The sequence below is a fragment of the Thalia democratica genome, chromosome 4, assembly GCF_965202585.1.
Source record: "Thalia democratica chromosome 4, ktThaDemo2.hap1.1, whole genome shotgun sequence".
In the NCBI taxonomy this organism is placed as follows: domain Eukaryota; kingdom Metazoa; phylum Chordata; class Thaliacea; order Salpida; family Salpidae; genus Thalia; species Thalia democratica.
The window spans coordinates 77,720,171-77,736,404 of NC_139168.1; positions in this window are offsets into that span (position 1 = coordinate 77,720,171).

The following is a 16,234-nucleotide window of genomic DNA, read 5'->3' on the forward strand; positions in this document are numbered from 1 at the left end:
ATGTCAGATGTTGTAATAATTTCTATAAATATAATTGACATTGTAATTGACAAAGATACGTATGTATAATAATAAAACACTTTGCTTGGTGTAATTTTACAATAGATATGCCAACAAAGTTCTAACAACCAAAATATTAGGACAAAGTAGTGTATTTGTAATATGTAATAGTAATAGTACACATTAATTTAAAAAGTAATTTTTTAGCATTTTTTTGAAGTCAAATTCTTACAGTTTTGTTTTGTAAAAATATGATACAAAGTTTTATACAATTCTTGTAAAATTTACCCTTTGCGGGCCTGTAAATTTGCTAGCGGGCCATTCATTTTAATTTGCGGGCCGGATCAAATTAATGTTTAAAAAACGGTCGGGGGCCGGTCATTTTCACTCTACGGGCCGCATCCGGCCCGCGGGCCGTACGTTGCCCACCCTTAAACTAGACGATAGAATTTAAAATTGTAAGTTGTAAATTGACTAGACTTAAGTAAAGTATTTTTCTTGTAAGTATAATCTTAAAGTTATGGTTAACTTAATGAGAACTTTAATTATATAGTCATATATTTAAAGTTAACTCAAACTACTATATCTTTTTTTGTTAGTTAAAGTAGTTGTTTACTTGAATAATTGCAAAACTAATTTAATATTAGTGAAAACGGAAATTTTGTGTTTCTAGAATTGCTTTATTACATATGATGCGGGTTTTTAACAATTTACTTAACTTAATAGTTTAGCTTTAAATTTATTGTTGTAGTAACAATAATGCTATAACTAAAAGCGTTTTAACGATATAACTATAGTTGTAATAACTGATTAATTGATAAAAATATATAGACTAGCATCCGTTTGTCATTTGTTTATCAATCTAACGTGTTCAGTAAAGAAAATATCCACCAAAAACAGTAAGTTCAAAGAAATTATAAAAACAGCTGTAACATAATAGTATACTTTTGAAATATTGTATTAGTAGCTATAACTAATATAAAATTTTAGAATATTATCTTTTATCCTAAAACTCAAAATAACAAATTTACTGCATTTTTACACAAAAAATACATTGTTTTCCAACATTATTAGCTTATTACTTTTTATGTTCTAGAAAGTTTTATTTTACTTACTAAAATTATTTATACCTTCTAAATGTTTTTATGTTGTATTTTATGTTAGAATAAGTTTATTTTTTTAAACTTGTAGAGCTAAAAAATTACATATAATTTATAATTGTTATTAGTTGCTATTTAATTAAATGATAAGATTACATTATGTCTTAAATTTGTTTAGTATTTTTTCATTTTATTGTTATTAAAGATAAACAGAACTGTTTTTTTAAGTTTATGTATTTTCTGTATAAATTTAAAATAATATAGACAGAAAAATATTTGTACTTTAAGAGATAAACAAAACGACTGCTTTCCAAGTTCAAAATTATAAAACACATATCAGAAATATTGATTATTATTGACTAACTGTTAATTTCAAATTGCATATTCTAAATTATCGCTCTTTTTACTAATACATTATGTAGTTATGTTTACAATGTGTAAATTTTATTTTAGTTTCTGTTTTTAGACTAAAGTTTTATTACTTGCAAAATGTCTATGATGCATAAAGAAAACAACTCAATTCCTTTTCGAGTACCAAAAGTTGTGTATGAAAACAGATATTGTAACCAAGAAGGCTTCAGTATCTTGATTTGTGGAGGAAAAGACAAAAATAAGACAAACGAAGTTATAGAATTGAAAATTCATAATTTTAAACTTTAAAAATACCCTTCTATGGTAAAACCACATTACTGTTTCCCTTCAGCCACCATCAAATCTGATATTCTGGCAATCGGTAAAAGTCAAGATGATTCATTACTATTTTTTGAAGTTTATTTAGATAAAACTAAATCATGGACTCATCATTATCTTCAAATGAATAGAAATTCTTGTCATTGTGTTAGTTCATTCATGAGTAAATTGTATTTAATTGGAGGATATATCGAAATCAGTATTATAAGTCTTAGTTCATGTTATACCTATGTTATCAATAGCAATCAGTGGCGTCGCGTGGTATTTTTATTTAGGTGGTGCAGATTTTAAAAAAATATCAATTATTTTAATAAAAATATGTTTTTACTGTCAAGTTTGAAAACAACTGAACTTTTGCTACACCTGAAGATAAGTTTTGCTTTTAAGGGCATAGGGGGGATGAAACAATTTGATCTTATTTTATGTAGTTTTTACTAAGCTACAAGATGCTTTTTACAGATTTTAAAAATTCAGTATATGTTTTAAGATATAGCCGGTCAAAGTCAAAGGCAACAAAAGGTTCATAATGGGAGGCACAAACTAAACAGTGTTTAAAAAAATGTTTTACCCACCCCCTTTATGCCCTTAACATCTACTTTAGAATTATTTTACTGAAATTACTTTATACAGTTTTAATTTAACTACAAGTCATCTTTTATCGATATAAAAAATTCTTAAAATTTTTGAGATACGGTAATTCACAGTCAGAGATACAAAGGAATCCTTATTTTTATAATATAAACTCAAACAACAAATAAATCAAATCACTAAAATCATATTTTTTTTTATAAGTTGGCCTCAAAATTTTTAGATGTTTCTTTTATAAAACAAAAAATAAATTGCTAAATTATATATTTAAAACACCAAGATAAAAAAAATTATAACAAAAGTTTTTTTTTGTATATATAAAAATATATATTGATACTTAAAAATTGAAAACTTCTCTTCAACAAAATTATAAAGTTTTAAAAAAATTAGGATGAAAAAGTTTAATTAAAAATTGTTTTAAAAATGATGGAGAATATAGGTTTTCAGTAAAATTGTATTTTTTGCTGTTTTGGTTTGCTCCTTGTATAATAAACCATTGTACTCTCTGGCTAAAACTGGTTGTAACTAAAAGTTTAATTGGAAATTTCAAGTTTATTAAAGAGTAACTATTAGCTTTCTGAAAAAGTTAAAATAAGAACAACATGTAAAAAAGTGCCTATACACCCTCCCCCCTTACTCCTCACTAATTTGCACATTTTTTTTTACAAACATTAACATTTTTATTAACTTTTTTTCTAATTTTAATGTTTTTTGTTGGAGGTTTAAAATTCAATAGTTTTTTAAGGGTATCTTTTCTTTATTTAATATTTATTTGTTTTTCATTTTGATGACAGTATTTTCTCAGGAGCTCAACTTTTTTAAGTTTAGTTGTGAGGCTGTTGAACTTTTCAAGAATTTTAAAGATAATTTATAAATATGTAACCATTATAGAAGTAAAAGTTTGGTTAGTTAGTTTTCATGTGGCCATAGGGGTAAAACACTTATATTTTATTTTCAATTTAACCTTGTTATTTTCAGAGTAAAAATTAAAACTGCTTTAGTCAGCCTGAATACTTTGCTAATTTGGTCTGTTTTAATTTATCTTGGGTCATATTGAGTTTTTAAAATTTCTAAGTTATCCTGATTATGAGGCAAGGCAACCATGTTTCAACAATTTTATCTAAAATTTTTGCTTTGTTTATGAAAAAATTAAACCAAAAGTTATATAAAGTAGAGGTAGACTAAATTTTCCTAAAATGTTAAACTACTCTAAGTAATCAAAGTTTCTAAATTAAGGCTATTTACTTTATTTAAATATGTGATTGTTTCAATAATACTATTTTTTATTTAATATAAATCTAAAATATTTTTTGTAAGAGTGAACTAGAAGTTTATTATAAACTTTTTTTCAAAACTTGAATTTTATTATTTATTTTATTAACTTTATGATAACAATAATCAGTTATAGTTAAGTATATGTATGCAGATTAAAATAAAAAATCAAATTTTTAAGACTTTGGTGATTTAGGGTTTTTATCTTTTTTTATGGTTTTTAATTTTTTAATATGCAATTTATGACAAATCTTTTAATAGAAGTGATCTGTTAAATTTAAAAAATCATGTGGGTACATAAACTCAAGTTTAATCCTTTGCAGTAGCTTGCTTTGTTTTTATTTTATGTTTACACAATAGCTTGTAGATGATACTTAAGCAAGTCCTGTTTTAGGGAATTTTCAACTTAGCTTACTTACCGCAAGATATTGATTTTGCGGTAATTCTTGAAGAAATTTTGCTTTTTTGAGTTCATTTGCGGCAGTCAGCTAAGAGTTTGCGGCAGTGAAGTGGGCAAAATGGTCGTTTTCAAAATTGAAGTTTTAAAAAAACTTCGTTAAAAAAAATAACGAAAACGTTATAGATACTTATTTTTTTTCTTAGAAAATTTCAAGGTGGTGCAGTTGCGGCAGTGCAACACCCCACGCGACGCCCCTGGTAGCAATACATGGAATGAAATAGCTAATTTAAATGTAACAAGAGGGGGTGCTGAATGTACAATTTTTTATGGTAAGATAGTTGTTACTGGAGATGTAAATAGTCGGGGTATATTAAAATCAGTAGAAGCATATGATTATTTTGAAGACAAGTGGACCTATTTACCTGATATGATTAAAAAAAGATGTTTCCATGCTGAAGTTAGTATGGGAAACAAAATGTTTGTTATTGTTAGATACGAAGTAACAAATTTTGAAGTATTTGATCGTAGTTCCAGAAAATTCACAAAATTTAGCTCAAAAGTTTTTCCCACATTAAAAAATTTGTATTTCAATGGATTTAGCATTGGAAATTTTTTTTAAATTTATTAATAAGCAGTAAAATACTATTAATAGCTTTTAAATTAATTTCTTGCGATAGAAAATATACTCATTTCTACAAGATATTGAATAATATCTATAATGAAAATTTAGTTTGTAAAGCATATTAAAAAAGTTAATAAATCTAAAGCAAAACAATTTAAGTTGTCTATTTTACTTTATATCGAAAAAATGTCATCATAGTCCTTTAAATTGCTTTAAAATTGTTTTATTACGATCTTCTTTCATATTAAGTTTACTTAAGCTACGTTTTGTTAACTTTAACAACTAAAAGTATTTCAATTTAATTATATTTTAACTGAAAGTTAAAATAAAAGTTTTAATTATAATTCTTAGATAATTAACGATTCAACGTTTGTCAACGTCAACAAATGAAACAAAAATGATTGTTTTAAAAAATAATGATTCACAAATAACCTAAGTGTTTTTGAACCTAGCCGTAATGAACAAGTTTATCATAACTTAAACTTAAAACAGCTCTCTTAGCAACAACTTAAAATAATCAACAGTTCACACTTTATAAACAAAATACTGCTTTTAGTATATTCAATTTAAAACAGCAGCAGTTTTCTGGGTTTTTATTTTGTTGACGTCACTTAGTTATTTGAATCTTGTATTTTATAATAGATTAATATATTTATAACTATGTTATTATTTAAATTTAACTTGAAAATGATAACAAAATAGAGCATTAAAATTTCGGTACCTCTTTCAGCACTTATATATATATATTTTTTATTATGTATCTATTAAACAAAACTTTTTTATTAAGTTCATTTACAACTGTAACTTAATTTTGAGTTTAAAAAAAATTAGTTGTTAATTTATTTAACATTTTGTATTTCAGTGAGCTTTTTAGACATCTGTTGAAAATTATTATAATAACACGTTTAGTCAATAAATACTGTAATATGTATTTGTTTTAACCAAATATTTTTTTATGTAACAAATAACCTGGTAAACAACTTCAATGAACCACTTTAGGCATATATACTTGCACTAATTTGAAAAGTACTTAAATTACAGCATACTGTTTAAATTGTCAGTGTTATATTCCTTAAAACTTTATTTACCAGATCTCAATTAATAAACATATTATTAATTAACATGATTTAAAAACTTTTTTAAAATCTTTAAACGTTTAAATTTTTATAAGATAAAGCTAATATTTGTAGATATATTTAAAAGAGTACACAAAATTTATTTCGATTTTAAATTATATCAATAAGTTTTGTTTCGACCAATAAAAATATTTATAACTGTCAAAGTTCAGGATATTTATAATTAAAAGACAGTATTCGCCTTATAAATACAAAAGAGTATTTAATTTTTTGTAATGAGCAATCATTTATAATGCAGTTTTATTATAAAATATCGTGTATCTGGATATCCTCATTAACATACTAATAAAAATATAGTTTTTAAATTCAGCACTTTATCATTTTTTTCTGGCTTATAGTGTAAAAGTGATAGTTATCTATAATTTTATAAATAACATAAGTTTATTTTGTTAAAGAAATTACCTACACTAATAAATAATTATATTCTCAGGATAGTAATTGCTGAATTTTGTATATTGTATTCCAAAAATTGAATTTACTTTATTTTTCACAAAATAGTTTACACAGCTCTTCACATATTATACACAGTTTACTATAAAGTATTTTTAAATACTTTTATGTTTAACAAAGAAGTTGTTAACCTAAAACTATTAACATAAGAGTTTTTAGACTTTATATTTATTTTAATTAAAATAACATTTTCACTGACTAAAATTTTAATAATGTATATTTTTTTAAATAGTTACTTTAAAAAGTAAGTAACTGATTTTTGTAATGTGTATGTTCACCAATCACAATAAATGTACGCAGCTCTTTCTTTGTTTTATAAATTACAAAACATCTAGTATATTTTAAACAATTTTTTGTAAGAACTAAGCAAAATTTTGTGTGAATAATTTTTTTCATTTATTTTGTTCAATATTATTCACATTATTGTTTTTATGGGTTAACCTATAGAGATATAAACAATTTAGTGAAATTTTAAGTTTTATAAACTAACGTAGAAGGTTTATGTATATGGTTTAGACATAACTAACCCCCTACTTAAACATTGAACTTTTTATTAGTTCAAAAACGTGATAACGTAATTAAACTAAAAGAGAGACTAAGTTCTAGTCAATAAATCTGAGCAATGCTACCACATCATATAGATAAACTGGTAGTGTATTTAGCCTTCTAAAAAAAATAATTAAAACGTTTTTATTTATTACTAATAACCTTTAAGATTAGTAACAAAGTATGACAAAAAAAGTTTCAACCAAAATATTAGAGAAAAACTAAATACTTAAATTTTAATTAAATAACTTAAAAAAGCAATCATTGAAATATATGTTATAAAGTATATTATTTTTTTCGTTAACTAAAAGATATTTAGAGAAAAAATTATACCTTTTTTTGTTAAAACTTAACACTTGCTTAGTAATTATTTGTCAAATAAATAAAATACTTATAATTCATTTTACTGCATAATTTTCTAATCAAAACCATACATTTTTCTATAATAATTGATGTCTTGTCCTAGACACAATGATAAGTGTATTAAAGTGGTATAACTAAAATAGAATTTCGTGCAACAGGTCGATAGTCCTGACATTTGAGCGCTTTTTATGTCGTTTAGTAAACAATACTTTTGAAAAACTATATTCTCACTAATACATGTAATTAATATTTTGACATTAAGGTTGATTTATGTTACTGTTTTTAGACTGACTTTTTTCTTTAAAATGTCTATGATGTGTGAAAATAAAACGTCAATTCCTTTTCATGTACCAAAAGTTTTGTACAAAAACAGATATTGTAACCAAGAAGGCTTCAGTATTTTAATTTGTGGAGGAAAAGACAAAAATGGAAAAATTACAAACGAAATTTTAGCATTTTAACCACCTAGTTTTATAGTGAGTAAATTTCCTTCTATGGTAAAACCGCATTGCTACTTCAATTTAGTCAAAATCAAATCTGATATATTTGCTATTGGTGATATAGCAGAACTAAATGAAAGTTTAGATGATGAGTCAGTTGTATCTGTTGAAATTTATTCTGAGGAAAATAAAACTTGGACTCATCAATATGTAGTAATGAAAAACCGGTCTTGTTATTGTGTTAGTTCTTTCATGAGTAACTTATATCTAATAGGAGGATTGAATGTAAACAATGATGAAAGTTTTAGTTCGTGTTACACTTACGACACCAATAATAAAATACTGAACAACATAGCAGATTTAAATGTAGCAAGAGAATGTGCAGCTTGTACAGTTTTTGAAGGTAAAATTGTTGTTACTGGAGGTTCAGATAATTGGTGTTATTTGAAATCAGTAGAAATTTGAAATTTTACATAATAAAAGTTTTATATAAAAATATGTAAACTTATGTTTTGCTTTACTGATACACTTTAAATACAAAGAATTTTTAATTAGTTTTCTATAAAAAAAATATGTTAGTATAGCTTAAAATTTAAAATAATTAAACTAAGTGCTTTGCTAATCATGTTTTTACTAAACAATTTGGAATATACCTTTAATTAATCATACTAAGAATACTTACTCTTGAAATATTAGTAGTTTTTATGACAAAACTGAAGTTTACATAACTGAGCTTTTCAAATATACATAATATCAAACAACCTTAATAGCTGATACATAAAAATTTCTTGTGAACTTTAAACAAAATAAAAAGTGTTTTACCCTAGTTGGTGATTTTAGAAAAAATTGTTCATTTATAAAAAATTATATAAATTTTAATGTTTTAGAAGAACTTTCATCAAAATTTTAATACGGTTAGAGTAAAATAGTTAAAATCTAACAAAGCTTAAAGCAATCTATTTAAAGAAATATGTAGTATTTTTTAGGGTTTCTTTTTTTTTAATTTCGACTTTAACAACAAAAATTCAACTATTTTTTAACATTGTTTTCGTACTAAATAAGTAGTATTATTTTTAAGCATAACTGTTTTTATTTGAAACTAAAAAAATTAATTACACTCATGCTTTGATTGTTTTAAATATTTTAGACGTTAAATGAAAACATTTGACTTTCTTAAGATAGTCCGTAGAAACTACCTATATAATAATAGCAATTATATTTTAAATTTTTTTCAAGTTATAGAATATTTTTAACTAATCATTAAACAAACATTTTTGACTCTGATTATTTTTGAGTTAAATGATTATTGTTAAATATAAAATCAACAAAATATTTATGTTGTATTGTAAAGTTTATATTTCTTTTTACTAAAATCCTTTTACACTATTTAGTTTTTTTCTAATATATCTAATATAGTAATAAATAATTATTTAAAAATTAGAAAATTCTGAATAATTATTTTTCTTATTTATTCAAATAACAAATTTTATTTATGTTCCTACTCACTGTTTTTTTATGTGTGTGATAAAATATACTTTTTAATGTGTATTTATATTTTTCTAAACTTAAATATATACAGAGAGAAAACTATACTTTTTTATTTTTAAACTCAACATTTCTTTAAGCAAAATTTTTCTAAGCCTTTAAAATACTCATCATTTATAATTTATTTATAATTTTTACTGGCCATAATGTTATTCAAAATCAGAGAAAGTTCTAAAATAATTGCTCTCTTGTCCTAGATAAAGACAATAAAAAGTATTAAAGTGGTGTACAAATCTATAACTTAAAATTTTTTCATGCACCAGGTCGTAAGTCAAAACAAAGGCTTTTTATAATGTTTAATAAAGAATACTTTTAAAAAACTATATTTTTACTAATACATGTAAATCAAATTTTTGACGTAAGGTTGATTTTTGTTACTTTTTTTGACTGACTTTTTTCTTTAAAATATCTATGATGCATGAAAATAAAAAGTCAATTCCTTTTTATGTACCAGCAGTTTTGTATGAAAACAGATTTGCAACCAAGAAGGCTTCAGTATATTGATTTGTGGCGAAAAGACAAAAACGGAAATATGACAAACGAAGTTTTAGAATTGGAAATACCTAGTTTTAAAGTGAACAAGTTTCCGTCAATGGTAAAAACGCATTTCTGCTTAGATTTAGTTAATATCAAGTCTGATATAATTGCTATTGGTGATTGAATATAGTTAGATGAAAGTTCAAATAACTTAGTTGTGTCAACTGAAATTTATTCTGAAAAAAACAAAAACTTGGACTCTTTCGAAATATGCAAATGAAAGTACGGTGTTGTTGTTGTATTATTTCATTCATGAATAAATTATATTTAATAAAAAGTTGGATTAAGAACAGTGTTAAAAGTCTTAGTTCGTCTTATACCCTTGATATCAATAGTAATATATGGAATGAAATAGCCGATTTAAATGTAGCAAGATATTGTGCTGCTTGCACAGTTTTTGAAGGTAAAATTGATGTTACTCGAGGTTATAACAATAACCATAGAGAATTGAAATCAGTAGAAGCTTATGACTTTCATGCAAACAAATGGTATAATTTACCTGATATGACTTGAGAAAGATTTTATCATGCAGCAGTTAATATTGGTAATAAAATGTTTGTTATTGGTGGAACATATACTGCAAGTTGTGAAGTATTTGACAGTTGTTCGATAAAATTCACAAAAATTAATTTGGAAATAAAAGTTTCTAATATAAAAGGACGGTATTTTCAAGCATTTAGTATTGGCAGAAACATTGTGGTATTTCAAGATTTTGAAAAACCTCTCACAGAAACAGTTGTTTACTTATATGATGTTGATAAAGAAAAATGGTTAAATATTCATTGTGATTTTACTAAAGTTATGTTTAATTCGATTTTTTTGTAGTACTTCTACTATTACAACAATTATTAACAAGTATAAAAATTAAAAAGAAAAAAATTTGAAGATGATTTCATTTTGTTCGATTCTACTTAAAAACTTTGGCCTATTTTGATTGCTATACTTTAATTCTAGTCTTCGATCACTTTTTTGTTTTTCTTAAATTGATTAACACAAGACAATTTTTGGTTATAATAAAGTTCTAGTTTTCTTTATAAAAAGCATACATACTTAATAAATTGTTTATTAGATCTTGATTTCGTCAGGTGTGTATTGTTGTATTGTTTATGGTGATACAATAATTGTTTTTTTTTAAATATGTTTAAGCTTTTTTATAGAGCAAAAACAAGATTAAGTTTGATTTTGAGGCAAACAAAATATATAGAAATTCTTAAAAAAAAGTCAATTAAATTTATCAATTGCAAAAAAAAATGTGCGAAAGGTAATTTTATTCATAAAACATTAACATAATTAAAAAGTTTTCATATTAAAAATGATATGAAAAAAACAAGTCAATTTCTTTTCAAGTCCAACAGTTTCATACGAAAACAGACAAGAAAGCTCAAGTATTTTAATTTAAGGAGGAAAATACTTGAGTTGAAATTAACAAACTAGATTTAAGAATTTGAAGTTCTTAGTTTTGAAGTTAAACTTTTATTCAAATGGTAAAACCCCATAACAATTTCTATTTAGCTACTATCAAGTCTAATATACTTACTATTGGTGATAGAGCAGTATTGAATGAGAATTTTGATGATTAGTTAAATGAAAGGTCTTGTAACTGTGTTAGTTCATTCATGGGTAATTTGTACTTAATTGGAGGATATAACAAAGAAGTGATAAATAGCTTAGTTTATTTTATACTTATGATATCAATAGTAATATATGGAATGAAATAGCAGATTTAAACGTAGCAAGATGTGTGCTGATTGTACAGTTTTTGAAGGTAGTATTGTTGTAACTGGAGGATATAACTGTGATCAGGGAGAATTAAAATCAGTAGAAGCATATGATTATTATGAAAACAGATGGATTTATTTACCTGATATGATTGAAAAAAGAACTTATCATGCTGCAGTTAGTATGGGTAATAAAATATTTGTTATTGGTGGAGAGGAAACAACAAATTGTGAAGTATTTGACAGTTGTTCGAGAAATTTCACGAAAATTAATTCAGAAATTATAGTTCCTTTTCTACCATTGTGTAATTTTTATGCATTTTACGCCGGAAATAATATTGTGGTTTTTCAAAATTGTAAAGGAAGTTTCGAAAAAACATTTATCTACTTATACGATGTTGAAAAAGAAATATGGTTAAATGTTCAGTTTGATTTTACTAAAAATATTTTTGATTCAAGTTTTTTGAAGTATTTCACCTAATTGTTATGTTACAAACAATAGGAAGAGCTGTATTACAATAACAGTAAATGTTTAGTAAATGTACTTTATTTAGTTTTAGTTATACTTTAAAACTACCTTATTTTCATATAAAGTTGCAAAGTTTTTGTTTTGTTAGGTTCACTTACCTTATGTTTATTAAAAACATTATTAAACTACAAGTTTATTTTGTTTATAAAGGATAATAACAAACAAAATAATTTATAAACATTAATAAAATGATAAGTATTTATATAACTTACTTTGTAAACATTTTATATTAGATTACTCCATTTTTAACTTTTGTCAAAGTGTTTTAAACTTAGTTGAGTAAAATATAACCAATAAACTAATGTCAATTTGTGTTATTTGTTATAAATTAACTTTTAACAATTTTTTAACAAGAGAGCTTTAAAAGAATATATTATGACATAAATTTAATAAATAAGTTATGATACAAGTTTGTGAAATATATTCAAATTTTTAAATAGTAAATTGTAAGTGATTTTCATAATTATATTAAACAGTGTTTGTATAAAGTACACGCACATATTAGAAATAGTTAGAAACATACTTTTCAGAAATTTAAATTAATTAACCTTTATTAATTAAATAACTCTTCACTTATTGCTTTATAAGTTTAAGTTAATCGGTTAAAGAAAAAGAAGGCTGTAAACAGAAATAAAATGTAAAACTATCTAGTTAAATTAAAAATATCTTAGGTATACAGTCTTGCAAATTCACAAATAACTCCCAAAAAATCATAAATGTTACAAAAATTGAAAATATCTGTTTTGTACAAAGAAAAAATAGTAATTTTTTAGGAATTTATAAAACTTTACGGTTTAAGATATAAAAGGGAGAGAAAAAAATCTTTGTTAAGCAAATTTATTGAAACAAATTATAGATAACAAAACATATACGTTCAGATCAAACTGTCATGCAAAAATAAAACAAAATTATAAATTGGACAACATGGACAACTTTAACACACTCTAAAAGAATGCCATGGAAAATAAATTAATGTTTAAATACTTTTAGTTGTGTATGTACAATACATGTTTTTTAATATGACATCATAGAGATATTTAGATTTGCCTAAATTTTAAAACAAAAAAAATTTTTTGCAAGTTTCGAAACGTCATTAATTGCTATAAATAAACTGCAACTAAACTATCGTTTCTTATGAAGAAGTCATTTAGAAATTACAACTGGTCAGAATTTTACCAAAATCAGTGCTAAGTTTTTGAAACATATTATATAGCCATGGTTAACGTAATGTTAAAATGTAGTTAAAATGCTGTTTTAGCATATAAGATAAGTAAATAATAACTATTTTTGATTTGCAATTTTAGAACTATTAAGTTTAAAGAGTAAAATTATAGCAGTGTTTATGTGTGCTTAAATTTAAGTAGAGGTATGCATTTTATAAGCTGTAAAGATATATGTTTTCAGATGTAAAAAGAAATATTGATGTATAAGTTTGTCTGTAAATTAATTCAGTAACACACGAAGTAAGTATTTATTTTAATTTATTTTAAGTGTTAAAATTACTAATACATCGGGACATAAGAAAGGTTTAAAAGGTATACACTCGCGTAAGGTACGTACTAAATTAAAGAACAAGTTTTATCATAAGCTGTTTGTAAAAAATACAAATAAAGTTCAAGAGCTTAAAACTAGTTTTATATAAATTATGCATAAAAAATACAGATTTATAAAAGTTGAGCAACTCTTTAATAAAGTAAAAAACAGTATATTGATAAAAAAAAGTTAATGTCAGCTGTATTTGATGTGAAAAAAATAAAATTTGTTCAAATCTGTAAGATATCTTTTTATTGCTTCAAGATGCATACCTATTCTATTTTCCTACTTTAATATTTGTAGGATTTTCATTTTTAAAATGTATAACGTATTTAAAATTAGTATTATGGTTTAGCAAATGTTATTCTGATTTGATAAATGTTAAAATGTTAGTAAAAATATACAATAGATAATGTTTTACGTCAATGTTGTCTAAAAGTAGGTTTATCTTTTACATATTACCATGTAGTCAACTTTAATATTCAAGTGTTGATATAACTTAAATATTGATAAAGTCCTTATGATAATATTTCAATAAATATTTTAAAGAAAATTTTATAATACTAAGTTGTTGTATTCTACCAATTTTTTTTGTTAGTATCTCTAAAAACAAATGCTATTTTCTTTTTTTTTTCTCTATTGTTTGTAAAGATACTTTAAAGTTTATGTATAATGTTTATAGTTTAAGTTAAAATAACTTTGCTTCATCTTTAAAGTTTAAATTATTAAAGTTTTGCGTCAAAAAAAAGTTAATATTTGAGATTGTTTAAAAGAAAATTTAAAAAAAAAAACGTCCTTTTTCACAGTGACAACACTAATGTATATTACAAGTAGGCTTAACTTGCATTAATTTTTTTTAATACACATTCATAATGAGCAAATTAAAATTATATATAGTTATTTACTAAGTTAAATAGCTAGAATTTGTGGTTTATGTCTTTACATATATATAGTGTAAAATTATAAAATTTTTGAAAACGTTTTAAATTATTGTTCATTTTAATGAGTGAATTGAAAATGATTTCATTAACGAGAAATTAAGACTTTTTTCTGAAAATTGATGTATAACTTATATTTATTACAAGATTTTGATTTCTTCTAGTGTGATGTTCCAGTGAAGAACATACGAAAGTTTAACAGTAGTATTTTCAAGAAGTAATATTGGAGGGGTCATTGCATTGAAAAATAAAAATGTTTAGAGAAGCATTAAAAAGAAAGTAAAGTTTTCTAGTCTTTTTCAGACCACTGTTTTTTAGTATAGTTGTCTCAATACTTGTAATGTTTATATAGTTGGTAATATTTAAAGCTCAAAGTATCGTGTAAATATTTGTAAAAGTTTAAAAAAGTGCTTGTGTTGTTTGAACTTTTAAATTTTTATTCAGTTTTTTTGTTTATATCATAATAAGCTAAAAGCTGTTTTGAATTTAAGCTTTACTTATCTGTTAATCTAGCATTGTAAACTTTTTTATTCAATTTTCGAAATATTATTTTATATCTTAAATAAATTGACAGCCCTGTTTCTAAAGTGTATAAACCAGCGGTTAACTGAGAACTAAAAGTAGTTTAAAAAAGTTAAAAAGAGCTACAGATTAATTTTTTGTGATATTTATTTAACGAAATAGAACATCATGAAAACAAAATTAAAACGGGTATCACAACAAGCATAATAATCTAAAAATTACACAAAACAATCTTTTACATATATGATAAAATAAACACATGTCCAATTCAAAAACATTTGAAATCTTGTAAAGTTAAAGTAGATTTTTTGCAGAAATCGCATCATTTTCATTTTTATCGATAAACTTCTTTAAGCTTTCTGTAGTATCATCAACTAAGTTATTGACATTTGGGTCAATTAACCGGAGTTCATTCAGTGTGTCAAAGATATTTTTTGAAGTTTCATTTAACAAATTCAATTTTTTATCAATATCTTTTTTGATAACTTTTAGTTTTTCGTGTTTAATGTTCTCACAAGCTAACGTATCATTCAACTTAATAAATAAAGACTCAAATTGCTCTGCAATTGTACATATACTAGCATAAAGGTTGCCGATCAAGTTAAAAGTTTCAAAATTCAAAGGAATTTCAAATTCTAGCTCCGAGTCGACAAGATCACTATCAATCAGCTCTAGCTTTGTTGACACCCAAATGTCTTTTTCAATCATACACATCACTTTAATTAAATCATTGCTGCTAGACTCAATGTTCCGCAGTCTTTTGTCAACTGCGTTATACATATCTTTGAACGTTCTACCTGATTTGTTGCTGTCTCGTGTATTTATTTAATGTAAGTAAACTGTCGATACTCATGAAAAAATATTTAGAATTTACATTTTGTCAGAATATACTAACTACAGTTTGCAATGATATTAAACATGAGTTTTAAACTATGACTTACGTACAGTTTACTGTTTAAACATATAACGTTAGAATAAATTATCATATTTGACTTTAATTTTTTATTCTACAGAATTTTAAAGAATAAAAGTTTAGCATCTGTTAAGGTTACTTAACTTTACATAGAGGTATGTATGCATTTCATAAGCTGTAAAGATATGCGCTCTAGGTTGTAAGTACAAATAGTTTTTATTATTGTACAAGTATGTCTGTTTATTGATTCACTTGAACAAGAAATAAGTATTTCATTATAAATTTTCAAATTGCTAATACAGTAGGGACTAAAGAAAGGTACGCAGTTTAAAAGGTACCCACTCGCGAAAAGTACGCACTGAAAAAAGAAAATAAATGTGATCATAAGTTTA